The 17,332-nt window shown below is 37.3% G+C and overlaps 1 long non-coding RNA gene across 1 annotated transcript in view; it reads left to right on the forward strand.

Moving 5' to 3' along the window:
- The first annotated feature begins 8,215 nt into the window (after positions 1 to 8,215).
- LOC148357075 (uncharacterized) overlaps positions 8,216 to 17,332 on the forward strand; it is a 29,704-nt gene continuing 20,587 nt past the window's right edge. The window contains exons 1-2 of the long non-coding RNA XR_015852063.1: positions 8,216 to 8,595; positions 11,386 to 11,438. This is a non-coding gene — a long non-coding RNA (uncharacterized LOC148357075). The remainder of the gene's footprint in view (positions 8,596 to 11,385; positions 11,439 to 17,332) is intronic.

The following is a 17,332-nucleotide window of genomic DNA, read 5'->3' on the forward strand; positions in this document are numbered from 1 at the left end:
TTGAGTCCCCTCGACTGTTACGTTGTCACTAGTTTTGTTACTTTTTTTGAGCACTTTTGCCTCAGGTCCTGCTTGGAATGGCAGATCATTTTAAATTGAATGATCACTCCATCCAAATAGAGCCAAAAATTCCCTCAGGGAGTCTAACCTCGCACTTGAGGACAGTGGAGGCCTCACATGGTAATCATTGACCCGTTACCCTCGGCAACCCAGCCACAAACTGTACAAGCACTGAGCTGTGCAGATAATAAAGCGATAATGCTTCCACGAAGCCGCTCTGCTGTGCACGGAACCAGTTTGACGATTTACCTGTTTTGTTCAAATCATTGTTTTCAAATTTTAACCTTAAAGCAGGGGTTTCATACTCATTTTAGCTCGGGGGCCTCATGGTAGAAAATAAATTCTCCCGGGGGTCAGACCAGTAAATTTATGGCATAGAAAGTGTGCCTTAGCTGGAGGGCTGGGCGTCTTTGAGGGGGCTCATAACTAAATACTGATTCAGGGATGTAAGATTTGATTATAAAACAATTATTAGGAGTTATTTTCCTCATTTTTTTCTTTCACCAAGATTTAATCTCCTGTTATGCTTATCAACTGTGCATTGAAAAAGGGAAAAACAAGAATGGAATGAATTTTCTTTAAAGTTTCTTTAACTCGGGGAAATTCATACGGATTCGGAAAGTGACGAAAAAAAACCTCACAAACACTGATTTAAATGTTTGATTTGATATTTTAAGCCTTTCTACTTTTTAATTTTTTATGAAAATGTTTATCTGGATATGGGAACATCGCTGTTAGAGGTCACATCTATTATACAAGGAACAAAACATATTTTAACATGCACAGACACCAGTGTGCTATTTTTTGATTTTGTATTTAACAATTTTCCTTAAACACCGCATCAGTGACTCTTATTTTGAGTAAATAATGGGATGCGTTTCCTCAATGTTCTGTGGTCGATTAAATATAGTCAGCAAATACAGCTACAGTGGGTGCTTTGAGAGTGCGCACAGGGCTTTGGTGATATCCAGTGGACATATTTAAAACAGCAAGTCATTGTTTGATGCTCATTTTTTCTCTTGTGCGTCCCTTTACATTGTCTCACGGGTCATAATAAATGCTTTGGCAGGCCACATATGGCCTGCAGGCCTTGAGTTTGACAGGTGTCATTTAGAGCAGTGATTTTCAACCACTGTGCCGCGACACCCTAGTGTGCCGTGAGAGATCGTCAGGTTTGCCGTGAGAAATTATCCAATGTCAATTTTAAATGTCATAAAACATTTATGAATCATTTTCTGCTAGTATTATGCCATTGTCAAGGGTCTGTGCTGTAAAAACTGGGGGTATTACAAGTTATATTGTAATTAAACATACTTTTTAGTGTCATTTTATAACATTTTTGGTTAGTGGTGTGCTGCAAAATCTTTCCAATGTAAAAAACATTCCCTGGCTCAAAAAAGGTTGAAAAACGCTGATTAAGAGGGACATTGTGTATTATTTAGCACCTCCTAAAATCATTTCATTCACAATATTGATTTGAATAATAACTAAAATTACGTGAATTATTGTATGGACTTGCATTTTTAAAAAAAATTCTCAGAGGTCGAGAAATGTTTATTTATCTTACATAACATTAGGGTTAACAGAATGGAAGCTCCATCTTATTGCTACGGGTACCCAAAAAACTCAAAAACGCTGGGCAGAAAAACAATGAGTAAAATGCTGCATTGGTCACTTTGAGTCTCCGTAGTTTGTATTATTCTTTGTATTTTTTTGCACTCGTTTTCATTTGCACAATACAATACAGCAACATTTAATGGTCAAATATTTTACAGTGTTCCTTTACAGCTACCTTGTGTGGCAATTTGGCACAAATTATTTTTTACAATTCCTTTTTTAAGATGGTTTATGAACCAAACGTCGTCTATTTATCAGAAAAAAAACTTTCTCAATGTGTCCTGCAAGCATTTTCTATTGCTTATCAAACTGAATGCAGGTTTATATTTCCCGCCTTTTGTTTGCGGATATGACGTCACTCGTATTGTGTGTCCTAGAAGGAGACAGTGTGCCATTTACTTTTCAGCCACAGAGGGCAGTAGCGACAGAACATTCAATTTTTCACATACTAAAATATGTTTGGGCTGATAACTCTATCCGTGCTTCATGTGATTTTGACATAGCATTTGCCCCCAGAATAAAAATAATAATCTCGTGCAAATGAGCTTAGTTTAAGTATCATATTTATTATTTTAAGATTGTTTTCCATGATTATGGCTTTCTAAAAAAAAAGAATTATACTATTGGCAAAATTGTGTATACAGCGTATGTCACGCACAAATAAAAAAAAAAGAAATTGTATTCAAAAATATTTGCATAGATATTTTTGACTGTCTTTTTTTTATTATTGTTTTTTTGTGGGGAAGAAAATCCTAAAATTAGCTTATTTTACACTGTCTGGCACTGTCTGCTTATCTTCATGTAGGAAAACAAGAAAATAACAAGCCAAATGAGCGAAACGCTCTGCCGACAGGACAAGATTGTCTTTTAGTGTATATAGAAGAGAAGTATATACTGTGATTTAAAAAAAACAAAAACAAATTTATTATAAACTCAGGTACCCTTTCAGTGCCTTAGAGTCTCCCACCCCTCTGGATCACTTTAGCAAAATGCAGTTTTGAAATGTTGATTCCATTTATTAAGGCACAAAAAAAATCTGGCCCTATGTGAAAAAGTATCAAAATTGGTCTGAAACCTTTGTGAGTCATAAAAACGCAAAAAACACAGAAACCAGGAAGGGGGCAAATCATGGCACCTTATGTGCTTTATAATATATAGTATTAGACATGTGTAGTGACTTTATTGTCAACGTAAATATACTCTGTTTAATGAGTTATTTTGCATTAAGCAGTAGTGACATTTATTTTACATACCATTCAATTACATTTAATTACATTTCTAAGTTAAATCAGGCCCTTTGAGGAAAGCCGTTACGCTCGTATGACCCTTGGTGAAAATTAGTTTGACCCCCATGCTTTAAAGCTTCCATTATCATGTTGCCTGAATGAACAGAATAACTTTTTTCATTTGAGGTCACGGTAAAACAGGTTTTTTTAATTTTTATTTTGCTTTATTTGTAACCCGTTTTTCAGGATTGACTATTTTTTTCTTGTTCGTTTCGGGAAAATAATACTAAGAGGGGATCAAAGGATCTGCCAATGGAACATTTTTTTTAGTGCGTTCCAATTTTCCTTTGTGAAAATAATATTTAAAATCAGCCAAATTATGTGCATGATTTTTACATAATTTTATATATTTTTTGCACTCCAATATTAAAGGGACGGTGTGTAATATTTAGTGCCTCCTAGTGGTTCATCCAGTAAAAATATAAACACTGATTTGAATATTGTGCAAAAATACCTGAACTATCGTACTTATGTTAATTTTAATAAAAAACACAAGTCGAGAAATTCATTTTCATTTTTCATTTTAATTTTCACAGTGAAATCCCTTCTTGGATCAGTGCCATGTTCTTCCGGCAGGACACTCCCACGCTTTGCCGTGTATCACTGGCCCTCGCTCGTACAAGACAATATAGTGTCATCTAGTGGTCAAATATTTCACATCTGACCTTTAACCTTTAACGGTGGCGTCCTCAACTTGTAGTACCAATAATCTATTATTTGTTCCTCTTTTGGGGGGTCATGGTTGGTGTTTGGACTGTATTTAAAACAGGCCTTTTCTTACTTTTACCTTTTCAGGCTACACTAACAAAAAACCCCGGGATTGAGCATGACATCCCTCTCCACCCCTCTTCCCCATGTTCCTGGTTCATAATGTGTTGTGAGTCCCGGAACAACTGTGCCAAAAGAAAGATAAAGGCAGATTAGCGCGGTGGGAAGAAATGCACAAAGGCTTTTTGAACTCAGTTTGGGATTGATAACACATACTTGATAAAGAAAATATTCTACATTCAACTTTTTAAAGACACCTCAAATGACGCACCCCTCCAGTTAAACTGTTTCATCAAACAAAATAAGTTATTCAATATACCGTACTACTTCAATAGCAGATAATCAGTATTTAAAAGGAAAAAAGTAATCTGCTGCCACCAACAGACATGGACAAATGTTAGTTACTTGACTAATCACTGGAAGAAAACAACAATATTGAGCAACGGCATGCTATTTTGCAAAATATAAAATTGGGCAATTTCCTATGACACAAGAGACAAGGTCTCGCTGCTGTAAAAAGAAAATCTGACTTTGCAATGGATAATGTAGACAAACCGTAGACCAGGAGTTTCGTTAGACTTTACCAAACCCCAGGATCAGATTGCGGATTGGTCCTGGTTCAATTCTCTCCGGTCTGGAGGAGCACAAAATTGATCTTTTAGTGGTGCAAGGTGGGGCATGCACCGCACTGCACCACTTATTCGGATAGGCAAAAAAAAAAAAAAAAACATGGAAAAAGCTGTGTGGGAGGCGGCAGTTTGGGCCCTTGGCAAAAGCCGCCTCCCTCTTCTCACTTTTACGCACTCTTTCACTCCCCGGCCAGTCTCACCACTTTATCAGGCCCTTCATGTTGTTTCTGGTAACTGAGCTGAGGCTGAAATTCCACTAAAAGTTGCATCCGGTTGGCTTTGTTGCACACGGTTTGGAAATCAATCCTTCAAATGTCCTCATATTTACATAATTACATTCAATATGAGAAAAAATACATGTCTATATCTTGCTCTTGCATAGGACGGGGAGCAGCAACAAGCGGTTTCTAGTGGCTCACTGCCGCTTTTTCAAAAATGTTTGATAATGGAAAATTATATGGTTTCTGTCGGAGGACAAATATTACAAATATCTTAGGACTTTTCAATTAATATAAACAGTACATAGAGTGTATATATATATATATATATATATATATATATATATATATATATATATATATATATATATATATATATATATATATATATATATATATATATATATATATATATATATATATTATATATATATACAGTATGTGTTGCCTTCCTTATCAGGCTTATAAACAGCTTTTAAGTTTTTTTGTGGCTCCAAACATGTGTTTTTTATCCATTTTGACATCCATCCTAACTTCTTTTTCTCTTTTAAGTCTTGTATTACAGTACATTTTTACCTGGCGTGACATGTCTAATCTCGATGTAAATAATGTTCACTTTGTTAACCATGATAACAAAGACAATTCTAATTTAAGAGAATTATAATACTTTATTTGAAGCATTAGTGTATCAAGTCAATATGATACACAATTACACTTTAGTTAATAAGAGTGATACTGCAGCACAGGATATAGACAATTACTATTTTGTTAATTGTTTCTTTAATTTTTGGTAATTTCTCCACACTACTGCAACTTTTCCCATTTCTCTGTAGTGCTGTTTTATATATAATCCACCATAAAACAGTAAAATTACAGATACATTAGTTTACCCAATAACCTATATTTACTCTAAATATACATAATTTATATATACATAGGAGAGAAAACATAATTTTAAAAAAGTCTCGTAAATCCACATATTTTGACAAAAATATACATAAAACATGAAGGATAGATTCATGTGAATTATTCTCAGTGTTTTCAGAACAAAATTGTAGAAAATATATTAATAGTAAAATATCTTAAATGTACAGGACTGTCTCAGAATATTAGAGTTTTGAGATAAAAGTAGTTCATTTTTTGTAATGTAATCACAACAAAAATGTCATACATTCTGGATTCATTACAAATCTACGAGAATATTGCTAGCATTTTACTATTGCTGATAATGGTTTACAACCCACTTCTATACTTTTTCATGATATTCTAATACATTGAGATGGAATATTTTAGTTTTTGCCATAATCAGCAATAGTTTAACAATAAAAGACTTGCAACATTGCGATGACATTTTTTAAAAATTGCATTACAGAAAAAAATAACTCTATCACAATACTCAAACGTTCCAAGACAGAGCGGTATGCTTGAAAAATACACGAACAGTCATGCAGTTAACTTGTGTTATTGTAATGTATAAAACTGTAAGTGTAAACTGTAAGTAAAAATATTGGACCCACTGCTTATACTTTGTTCAGTTTTGTCATTAATTGTGATATGCAAGTTGAATGCATTTATAAATATGAAAAAATACATGAAAGTAAAATGCAATTTACCGTAATTTTTGGAATGAGTTGAATTTTTGACAGTGAACTTGAAGCTTTAACCAATTGCAAACACGGTTTTGGTTTGTATACCCACACACAGACACACACGAACACACACCCACAAACCCCCGAAAAACTTCACACACAAATCTATAATATACCAACATAAATTATTCTTGCACACACAACAAATTTGTGGGTGAAAATATGTAAACAATTATCATACAAATCTCTTTATATATGCTCAAATGAACTGGTATAATATTTGATGACACAATTTGTAACTTTTTTCTATACTTGGAAAGTTGGCAAGAGATATAGAAAAATGCAATTTTTAATATTATTTTAATTCTCCACCAATCTAAAGAGGAAAATTACTATATAAGTAGTCTCCAAAATGAGAATACAACAGCTCTGGGCAGGCAGGAAATTTGATTTACTCTGTTATTAGTAATATTGGTATGGAAAATATTAAATTATCAGTTTATATTTTGCATATAATAAAGTGATTAAATATTCATGTCATTTGTCCTTTGTTTGTATTTGATAATGAATGAAATAGCTATAATAATTTAGGATCTGAAATCAATTAAAGTAACAAGATTGTCTTGGAAAATTGGAATGCAGTATTGTGATAAAGTTTTTTATTTTCTGCAATGCAATTAGAAAACAAAAATGTCAAACATTCTGTATTCATTACAAAATCAACTGGAATACTGCAAGCATTTTATTGTTTTATTACTGTTTATTATGGCAAAACCCCAAATACCCCATATCAACGTATTGGATTGTCATAAAAAAAAGTTTACTAGAAAGCTGTGAACCATAATCAGCAAAATTAAAATCATAAAAGGCATTGGTTCAGTTGATTTAAAGTGCAATGCAAAATGCATGACCTTTTTGTTTCCCTGATTTCATTACAGAAAGTAAATCTCTTTTACTAAACATTCCTTATTTCTGAGATTGTCCTGCAGTCATCTGAACCTTTTCCTCTTCCCCTTTAAACACAAAAATGTGCAAACAAATGGTAACAAAGTCGACTTTTGGCTAGAAATGTTGAACAATATAAAACCGATCGTTTTTTTATATATATACTTCAAATAAGGATTATAACATAATGCATTTGTTATTTGCACTTAGGAGTTGAAAAGATGTTATATATTATTATATATTACATATATATTATATGATTCCCGTTTTTCGATGCCCTCTTTAATAAGCCCGAATAGTGGTGAAAATATATATTTTTTTTCAAAATTTGGACCAACTGTTTATTGTACTTTAATAACAATTTTAAGCCTTGCAACTCGTTTTGCTTTTACAGAAATGTATCTACATCGTTTAATTCAGTCGAGTAATTATAAAAAATACAACATAATCAGGCTGAAATTATTATGAGTGCCTCAATTATGACCCAGGGCATTTAGGACGGTTTCAATAATCACATTCATACTTTAATAACTTATTTAGAGCTTGTAATGAGGTAAAATGAAACGATGTGAATTATTCATCGGCTTCTTAAAAAGTACGTGATGCTAATTAACACTTTTTACGGACGCGTGGAAATCCACTTTAATGTAATTTCGAAGCGAATTGGCCAAACAGCTAATTCGCTAACAACGCTCATTTGAATGAATTCAAGTTCACTACTTATATGTATATATTTTTCAAACAAGACATTCAAACGCTCATTTGAATGAGTTCAAAATCACTGTTTATTGATATTTATTTATTTTTTATTTTTTTTCAAACGAGAATTTTTGCTACGACTTACTATTAATACTCTGTAATACTCTTTAAACTGCTTGCAGATAAGTTGATTAGGGTGAAAGTGGCCGTAAACGCTCTAAATATGGTCGTGTTGTCATGATAGCAATTGTCTTGACCTTTACGGTTATTTTCCTACCACGGTTTGATTTTTATTATATTTTTAGACAAGGCTGGCATCAAGCGAAATGGAAAAAGTGGCTTTACTCTAATCGCGGAAGGAGGCAAAAGAAGGGGGTGGAGGCAGCCCTCCATAATCATCTGAAGCTTGCTTATTTTAGTTGCTTTTGCAACGGTGAAGTGTCTTTTCGCTTATTTTTAACACCCACACCCTTCTTGTTATGCTGTTTATCATAGACGAAAACGAGCTGTATTGCATTGAGGCTGATTGTGTAACGGGCGACGTTCACCTCAGCTGAACTTGACGCATCTGCTTGAGCGGCGGGCACAGGACGCTCCGTGTCCCCGCTGAACCGAGCGACCGCCGCCAGGGGAGGAGGGAGCGGAGAGCGGCGTCGCCATTACCCCGGCTGCAGTCTGCGAGCACGGACACTTTTCTCCCCCTCCTTTTGTCGTCTGGATCGTGTCTATTGTGAGCTGCCAGACTACAATTCGACATCGTTGGACGTGAACGTGACACCTTCGGGTATGTACCTTTGCGTTTTGTCTTCTGTCGAAGACAGGACGTTTGCCTAAATCACTGCATGTGGCGGGAATGTCCGTAATTAAACACACTAGTGTGAATTTTGAGTTATCGGGGTGGGTATTAGCCTTGGCAACGACGTGCCCCAGTTGGAACTGGCACGCGTCGATTTCTGCCCTTTGTTGTCCGCTCGAAGCAAGCTCAGCTTGTGCCCCTTCGCTCAGGGCAGAAGCATAGTCTAGTCTAGCGATCTGGTAGGAAGCGACTAGAAAATAAATCAGAAAATCCCTGACCCAGGACTCACTTACGGCCACACATGGACCAGGATTGTGATACCACCCGAAGGCTCTCTGTGGTTTAGTCCCAACGAGAAGTTTTGATGAAAATTAATTCAATGAAACACGAGACTCGCACAGCTGTGGCTGGATGTGATCTTTCCCCCTTATTTTGAATCGCTAAACTCCTTGCGTGGGCTGCTTTGATTTCATTTGAAGCTTACACAGTCAAAAAATATATTACTATCCAGCCTTGTGATGCGTGATAGTTGTAATAAAGAATCTTTACAGTTTAAAGAACGTAAAGGTTTTCTTTGGAGTCTCGCCATATGGGGGACAATCTCATAATGAATACCATTTCCCCTTTGAAGTTTTGGCTATTGATTCCCTCTTTAATCTTTGCAACAGTTATAGCACACTTTGTTACATTTGATCTAAACCTGGGATTCCAAGGTAAAAGATCCGGCGATGCATCTTTTCACTCGGAGAGGGGAGAGCTCTTTTTCTTTTTACACCCAGTCTCTCATGTGATGAATTAATTCACAAAAGTTGCGTGTTTACAATGAGAGTTTACCTTAAAATTGAGAAAAAAATGCTGTTATTTCTTTGCGAAACAATTCGCAGGTGGTTGGACAATGGACCCCAGTGGTCATTTTTCCACGGAGAGTTAGTACCGCACATCGGTAAGCACATGGCCTAGAAGTGAAAAACTCCCTGTTGGTGGTCTGATTTTAGCCAACTCCAAGACCTGTATCACAGGGATTTTTTCAGGTCTGTCACCCTTTCCCCTGCGCTGTCATATCTCTAGTAATTGATAGAGCGCCGAGATAGCGAGATTAGGCTTGCTACAAATCCTACCCTCTGTGAAGAGTTGATTGGTTGTGCTCTACAATATGGCGTGTTGTTCCTTTCAGGGTATTCCAGGCCACAGGGCAGGACTAAGCGTTAGGGGGATTTTTATCGATGAATCTCCTGATACTGTTGTAGTGTGTAAAGTGTTCGATATTCCTACTGAGGTCATTTTTAGGTGCCTTTTATACATTTTTTGGATGCAATTTTCTTCCGGCACGTACGGAACTTATTATTTGTGTTTTATTTCTGCATAATTTATGTAAGTGTGTGTTGTACTCCTCTGCTGTCCTGACCAAACAGTTGCTGTTAAAAATCTTCATTTGTGACGGGTACTTAAGTGCTTGACCTAATTTCTGCAACAGCAAAAAGAATCCACCAGTGAAGGACTCACTCTGAGCACGCATGCGCCTGTTGCTCTGGGTGTTTCCTCTTTACTTTGCTAACAGGAAGCTGATGTGGAGTTCAACTGAGGACAAGGAAAAGGCCTCTTCTTTCCACTTTGAATCATTTGAAAGCAGGAGAAAAAAAATCAGAGAGGAGAGGGAGAAAATACTAACAAAAAACTTAGGGGAGAAGAGGGAGGAACACAGTCCAACGTCGAGTCAGTGTACTGCAATATGTTCTTGTTACACTTTGTTTCAGACTGTCACTCTTTCTTGCACTCTTTTTCAGTTGTAGTTATTGTGTTTAGGGATAGACGGCGGCATGCTTTGTAGTACGTACAGTGCATGAGTTTTGTGAAACGATGTTGAGGCAGACGAAAGGGAGACAAAATACCCACCCCAAATAAAGTGGACCTTTTTGGGGAGTAGTGCAGGTTCTTCCGGTTTAGTCTAAACACGTACACAAAACAGTTGGCTGCTTGACATGCTCAGGAATGAATAAACTGTCGCTTTATTAAGGCCAGTGAAGAGTCCCTATATGCCTTCAATCAGTGATAGCACGAAGAGAACAAATTGCAGCATTCCTATAGCTATAAATAGCAGATAAACCGCTTTGAGCGCTACCGGATGAAATATTAAAGTCGGCTTCCGCTCAGAGCAATACTGAATAGCTACATGAATGATGTTTGCGTCCATCGTTTTGTGGATGAACGTGCCTACGTCATAAAGTAACTATTGAAGTGTAGCAGAGCAATCGAAGAAAGAACACATTTCGACTTTTAACGGCAAGTATGCCAACTAAAGATACATTTTGTCAAGACTTAATTTGATATAGCACAGTGCAGCAAAAATATGACAAAGTACATGTTTTCTGGAAAGCAGTTGGCTCAAAGTAAAATAAAAAAAGACAATTGCGGATTTTCTTTTTTATTGCAAGACTAGGCGAGTGTCAGATCACAACACTACATTTGACTGTCTTATATTATAACTGTTTATTTGTAATCAATAAATTAGCGGTTAAAAACAATTTCATTTTGTTTTTTTATTACTTATCCTAAACTATAACATATCAAAAATATCAATTGAAAAAGTATGAAGAAAAAAAAACAAAAGTGAAGAAAAGTAGCAATGCAATCCAGCGCCAGACTTCATTGACATGTTCCAGCAAGAACACTGTGTGCTTAGCTTGGCACCCACATTCTGCACACCTTGCGCCAAAATTCGACAACCCGCCGGCCTCTTTGCATTTTTGTGCTCACTTTTGTTTCCTCCGTTTGCTTCAGGGACACCGGAGGCCACAAGCACCCTTGAGAGCAGTGGGACGCATAGCGAACTGGTACGTTTCTTTACATGTCTAACCTACTTTGAAACATATTTTACTGTGAATCAGCATTAGCATTTTTAATCAAAGTCAGTGCACCTTCTCAAGCAGTGCCATAAGTAAACAAGCCATTAATACTGGAATGTAGAAGAGACTACAATTTTCGATGCAGAGGCTGCATTTTGTTGAGGAATAACAACTTCTGCTTTGCCACAGTCGGGCGGCAGGCTTATTGTATATTATTAGGTTTTCTTTTGTTTGTTTGTTTGGATCCCTTAACCACCAGGGTCGTAGGGGCACCATTTTCCTGTAGTATCTTGGCCAAGTACAGCCTGGTGGCATCCATCCCTTTCCAGGCCAATGTATGTTGCGTCTTGAAATGTTCAATATTCCCATTGTTTCACAAGAGGTGAAAAAAAACACATGTCTATTTGCGTAACCGACGTGTTATAGATGAGTTAAAGTTTATGCCAAATTTTTTTTGTTGAATTTTTTTACCTGAAGTAATTCATCCTTTTTAAGCAGTAAATACAGGAAAAAACATCTGTTGAGTTGATTTATTATTTCTCATTGTTTCATGATTAATTTTGTTTCAGTGAAAGCATAACACAAAAACATAAAGAAACCTAGATTGTTGTTGATAATAATGATAATATATGGCTAAACTCATGTTTCAATATGGCAGGGCACATCAATAATGGGTGTAATATAAATTTTTATAGAATGGGTGCTATTAAAACACTCAGCAAAGGGGATTCATGTTTTTGGAGTGGTGTGCTAATGGGTCCATTTATTTTTCTCCATGAAAGTGTTGGTAACACCCCCACAAATTCCAATATTATATTCCTATCCTGGACTTCATGCAGTTGAAGTTGTGGTTTTGAGCTTTTTTCCGACTCTAAGGATCGCTGTGGTTGCTGTCTGGCTGTCTTATGCTTGCATGAGAAAGGTTACCTAAACATCACCTAGTAACATATTTTTTTCCTGCTCTCCTCTAATAGAAACTATTTTGTGATTTGAAAAAGCTGCAGTTTTAGGCACAATACCATTAATTTATAAAAAAACTAACTGAATAGCTAAACAATACCGGCAATGAAAAGAAAAACACATCTGCAGATTACAAGCTGCAAATAGTGACACATACAGCTGAAAACAGTAATCGAGCAGCAGAAGTAGCGAGAAGCGGAGGGGACGATGAGTTCGAAGTAAGCGGGAGGAGAAAGCAGCGCGTAGTCTACCTCCCTAGTTGTGGGAAGTCTTTACCGGTAAAAGTAAACCCTGGGATGAAGATTTCATTTAATTTAGTGAATTGGAGTGAAGCTAATAGTAAGCATGGTAAGCATGTACTTCATCCCAAGAGTTCAAGTTAACTAAATTACTCTTAATATGTTACATCGTTACTGACATTACAGGGCATTTCCATCATGTAACGTTAATATACAGGACTGTCTCAGAAAATTAGAATATTGTGATAAAGTTCTTTATTTTCTGTAATGCAATTAAAAAAACAAAAATGTCATATATTCTGGATTCATTACACATCAACTGAACTATTTCAAGCCTTTTATTATTTGAATATTGCTGAATTTGGCTTACAGCTTAAGAAAACTCAAAAATCCTATCTCAAAATATTAGAATATCATGAAAAAGTATACAAGTAGGCTATTCAACTAATCACCTGAATCATCTAATTAACTCGAAGCACCTTGCGAGGGTTTCCTGAGCCTTAAAAACACTCAGCTTGGTTCAGTAAACTAAATCACAAGTATGGGGAGGACTGCTGATCTGACTGCTGTCCAGAGGACCATCATTGATACCCTCCATCAGGAGGGTAAGACACAAAAAGAAATTTCTCAAAGAGCAGGCTGTTCACAGAGTGCAGTTTCAAAGCATATCCACAAAAAGTCTGTTGGAAGGGAAAAATGTGGCCGGAAACGCTGCACAACCAAGAGAGATGACCGCAGCCTTAACAAAATTGTGAAGAAGAGCCTCTTCCAGAATTTGGGGGAGCTTCAAAGACAGTGGGCTGAAGCTGGAGTCCAGGTATCAAAAGCCACAGTTCACAGACGTGTCCGGGAAAAGGGCTACAATAGCCGTATTCCCATGGTCAAGCCACTTCTGAACTCAAGACAACGGAAGAAGCGTCTGACTTGGGCTATGGAGAAGAAGCACTGGACAGTTGCAGAGTGGTCCAAAGTCCTCTTTTCAGACGAAAGCAAGTTTTGCATTTCATTTGGAAGTCAAGGCGCCAGAGTCTGGAGAAAGGCTGGAGAGGAGCAAAATCCAAGTTGCTTGAAATCCAGTGTGAAGTTCCCACAGTCAGCAATGGTTTGGGGAGCCATGTCAGCTGCTGGTGTTGGTCCACTGTGTTTCATCAAGTCCAGAGTAAATGCAACTGTGTACCAAGAGATTTTAGAGCACTACATGCTTCCATCTGCTGAAAAGCTCTATGGAGATGAGGATTTCATTTTCCAGCATGATCTGGCACCTGCCCACAGTGCCAAAACCACCAGTAACTGGTGCACTGACCATGGCATGTGTGAGGGGAAGGGACTGAATTCAAGATGGCGGCGCCCTGATGGCTGCGGCTGCATCGACTTGCAACGGTTTTTTTACGCGTCGGCCATAAGATCCAGTCTTCGACTCAGTTTTGATGGCGCACAAAGTCGGCTCGAACTGCAGATTAAGTTACGATCGCAGTTTTTTTTTGCTGGATATGCCATCATCCAGACATCAAGCGCTCGATGTTTATTAGCCACGGACTGCTATGTCGACAAGACCCAGCGGCCTACAAGGCAGCGAAGCAGAGTGGCAAGACAGCGGCGTGACCGCCGAACGAGGACATTAAGCGCTCGGTGCTACGACCACTCGACATCAAGCGCTCGGTGCTACGACCACTCGGGAGTGTTTATTAGCCACGGACTGCTATGTCAACAAGACCTACAAGACCAGCGGCCTACAAAGCAGCGAAGCAGAGTGGCAAGACAGCGGTGTGACGAAGATGCGGGCCGGGCTAACAGCTAGGCTAAAGGCTAACTCCTCGACGAAGCGGGCCGGGCTAACAGCTAGGCTAAAGGCTAACCCCTCTAACATTCGCTCTCTGGACAATAAACTGGACCATTTAACAACTGGAAGAGGCATCGAACCGCGAGATGACGAACTGCTGCGCCAAAATTCTGACGAAGACATGGTTAATCTTATCTATCACGGCTGACGCTCAAAGAAACTGTGCGGGTCAGATGTATCGACATTTCGTTCTGTATACACGTGTACACGAATGACAATAAAGTAAATCTGAATCTGAATCTGAATCTGAATCTGAATCACTGTCCTTGATTGGCCTGCTAATTCCCCTGACCTGAACCCCATCGAGAATTTGTGGGGTATAGTTAAGAAGAAGATGAAAGACACCAGACCTACAAATGCAAATGAGCTGAAGGCCGCTATTGAAGCATCCTGGGCATCAATAACACCTCAGCAATGCCACAGGCTGATTGCCTCCATGCCACGCCGGATTGATGCAGTAATCCGTGCAAAGGGATTCCCAACCAAGTACTGAGTGCATCAATGGACATTTTCAAATGTTTGATTTAGTTTTGCTGTTATAAAATTATTTTTTACTTGGTCTGAGGAAGTATTCTAATATTTTGAGATAGGATTTTTGAGTTTTTTTCAGCTGTAAGCCAAAATCAGCAATATTCAAATAATAAAAGGCTTGAAATAGTTCAGTTGATGTGTAATGAATCCAGAATGTATAACATTTTTGTTTTTTTAATTGCATTACAGAAAATAAAGAACTTTATCACAATATTCTAATTTTCTGAGACAGTCCTGTACACTTATTCAGCCAGTGATTCTTTATTTTATTTTTGCTTTCAATTGCATTTCAATATTATATTCATGTTTTTGGGGTTGGATTTTATATTTTTTCTCCCCAAAATTCTACTTTTATTACAGGTGTAACTTAAAATGTTTTTTTATCTTCTTAATTACAGTACACCTCTTTTTGGCTTGAGCGACTTATAGTCCGGAAAATATGATATGTGAAAGAAAAACAAATTTCTCGACATATAATTTTAACAAACGTTAACATTGGCATGAAACCTCATGTATTTTTACCTAGTATTCAAATCAAATCAACAAGAGATCGCAGGTTCGATACCCAGCTTCTCCGTGTTATATGTCAAAGTGTCCCCTTGAGCAAGACACAGAATCCCAATAAAGCAGGTCGGCAGCCTTGCATGGCTGCACGGCCGCTATTGGTGTGTGAGTGTGTGAATTGGTAAGTGTGAAGCACATTGTAAAGCGCTTTGGGAGGTCTTCATGACTTGAAAAGCGCTATATAAATGCAGACCATTTAACATTTTAATGAATAAAAGTTTTTTGTACCACTACGAGACACTAAATATTACACACTGTATCTTTAATGTCAAATTGATTTATCAAGCGTGATTGATAAATGTTTAACGTATCCCCCCTACTTTCAACATTTTGGAGCAAGATTTCCAAACCTCTTTTTCTTGGCAATCCACCTCTGGGTTCAGGTGTTATCCAGATGTGTTGGAAAGAGACATCCTCCGGTTCCTATCAGCTACAGAAAGCCCTTACATGAGGCTAATTCTTTCTACACTGTAGCAGCCTGTATCTCCACTACCATTGCTTCTTGATACAGAAAGAATACGTAAGAAGCAATAGGATGGCAAACATTTTGCCCATCTATTTCCCAGTATTCTTTTTTTCCTCTCACATCGATCTCAATTCGACTTGATCAAACTCTGCACTTTGAGATATTTCTAATAGGGAGGCTGGTTTTACTTACCTATTCTGTATTTGATACCTCCATGATTTTATGTACAATACCAATGAACTAGTTCTTATTAGTAGATAATAATATGGGGACAGTATTTAATGGAAGGATTATGAACATATCTTCCAACTCTATATTTTTGTGAAAATCCCAAATGAGTTTAAGTGACATTTATTGTTTAGTTTTTGAGTATGGTGCTGTTAGAACTTGATAATCACAAAGTAATTAATGGCAGTGATTTTGACCTACGTAGTAGGGCCGCTCTGCACCACAAGACCAAAACCATCTCCCTCTCGCTGTAAAAAACCAGGAGCTTTGCCTTCACCGAGTGCTCTGCCACTGCAGCATTGTTGCACGGGACCTCGTTAGAATAGGGCTTTAGTATTGTGCACGAACAAGTTGCTGCTATTGGTATTTGCTCGTGTTACAAAGGTGTAACAGATCAATGGCAATAACTGAAAATACCGTGAGACTCCAAGTCCTTATGTCCTTTAGGAACTGCTCTAAATCGGTGTAATAATGTAGATTTGAGCTGTTATTTTTGCCTGTACAACACTAACTTTTCTTTTGGCAAAGTTGTACCGCCGTCAAAGTTCTCAGTGTGTTTCTTTTAAAGCACACACTGTTTGTCTCTCACACACACACACACGCACGCACGCACACACACACACACACACACACACACACAATCCTCTTTCTTAATCTCTATTAATTCCCAGCATTTCTGTTAAATATTTTCTCTTGTGCGGCCATTTCATTGTAATCAAAAACACCCAAAAAAATCAATCATTTCCATTTCTGTGTGATTATTTAGTCAGTCAGCACGTTTTAGACATGCCACAAAATTCCCTCCATCAACGATGTAATACAAATTCTGCTTGTTTTTGTCCAAATACCAGGCCTAAAAAGCTGCACAATTTAATGAACATTGGTTTAAAGAGAAAAAAAAAATAATGCACATTTTTCTCCTCATACATCACAGAATGAGAGAAAATTTACATTGTTTAAAAAAACCTATTGCTATTGTATTTAGCAATTGTGTTTGTTCATTTACGCCATGTGATCATTTATTTTTATGAAGTTAACATGACAATCACTGCGG

The sequence above is a fragment of the Urocampus carinirostris genome, chromosome 11 (assembly GCF_059441175.1).
Source record: "Urocampus carinirostris isolate Australia breed hairy pipefish chromosome 11, RoL_Ucar_1.0, whole genome shotgun sequence".
Taxonomy (NCBI): domain Eukaryota; kingdom Metazoa; phylum Chordata; class Actinopteri; order Syngnathiformes; family Syngnathidae; genus Urocampus; species Urocampus carinirostris.